Below are 1,674 nucleotides of genomic sequence, written 5' to 3'. Positions count from 1 at the left end.
GTTCTAAGAATGAAATTTTAGTTTTAATATCTAATTATCAAATACAATAATACTGAGTTTTAATCTTCTAATTTCAAATTTAATCCCTAAAAAACAAACACTAATTGTTACATACATTAAGTTTACTTATTTGCTCAATGTTAAAACTCTTTTTTTTAACCAATTTAAATTTATCAAGTAGTCAACTTGTTAGAGATTGTTATGATACCACTTCTTTTAAAAGTTTACATTGATAGGAGAAAATAATATAAATAGTTGTATTTTTAACATTTTCTCTCAAGTAAGAATCTATTTTAGCTTTGCTTGATTTTTGCATAAACATTCTTTTTTCCTTTTAATTACCTTATGCTATTTTGTATTTTTTTTTTAACTTTTAGAATTTACTATTGATCGAACTTTAGATCTTTTAGACATAAAGATACTATGTCATGATATCAGTTCTTCCAAAAATTTAAACTGATAAGAAGAGACAATATGATATCAAAGTTTTATGTTCAAAAAGGTCTAGAGTTTGATTATATATTAGTAAATTCCAAAAGAAAAAAAAATAGCATAAGACAAATAAAAGAAGAAAAGAAGGCTTAAATCTATGAAAAAATCAATCAAACTCAAAAGAGACTTTTATTTGAAAAAAAGTATTAAAAATATAACCATTAATATTGTCTCTTCCTATTTGTTTAAATTTTTGGGAGAAATGGTGTTGTCCACTTAAATAAGTGTCAGGAATTTGAATCTCGTCCTGTGTATATAACAATTTATTGGTCAACGACATACTCTTAATAAAGCTTAAATTTACGACGGATTAATCTTTATCCTATTGAGTTAAAAAATACTGTATAGACAAAAGAAAACAATGATTTGTTTTTTGTTAATTAATTAAGAAAGACCTAGAACAAAATTAAATCTTGCTTGGAATGAATATGATTGATATATCTTAGTTCCCTTGGCTTTCATTAATGGAATTCAATGGATAGAATTGTGAATGATAAAGATCATTAGCCGCGTGAGGATCCTGACGCGGATGTCACTTCCCCAATTTCCATTTCATTCGAATAATATTATTGAACTACTTCACATACTTCCAAATTCTATGCGATTCATAATGCGTACACGTCCTATAAAGTACCAAAACTTTTCCCGGCAAAATTGAAAGTATTTCATCATGCTTTCATGCCTCCTAAATGGAGCAAAATAGAATTTCAAGTGCTTAGAAGAAAAATATATACCAAAGTTAGCAAAATTAGGAAAAATCTCGAATAATCAACCCTATAATTAATTAATACACTATATTATTATTATATAGCTAATGCTTGTTATTGTCCCATAATTAAGGGGCTCTTCTTATATTATCTAACCTTATACATAAATGGTTGATGCAATTGCGGTTTGTCTTGGTTGGGCAACACCAATAGTACTCTTTTGAGAATAGGGTTTAAATACCGACTCAAAAATTTTCGTCATAAAATCATATCTCTCTCCTTTGTCTGATTTCTAACCTTATCATTAAATAAAGATAATGTAAACTTAGGTCACATAGTATTAAGGGGCAACTTTCTTGTATTCTTCTTCAAAGGGGAAAAAATTCGAATCATAACTAAAAGTCTTTTTGAGGCACTACGCATCTTTATTATGAATGAAAAACAACCCCATGCATCTTATCACATGGATGATTTT

Source organism: Arachis ipaensis, chromosome B04, assembly GCF_000816755.2.
Source record: "Arachis ipaensis cultivar K30076 chromosome B04, Araip1.1, whole genome shotgun sequence".
NCBI lineage: Eukaryota > Viridiplantae > Streptophyta > Magnoliopsida > Fabales > Fabaceae > Arachis > Arachis ipaensis.
The sequence above is the reverse complement of the archived record's forward strand: the minus strand, read 5'-3'. Positions refer to the sequence as shown.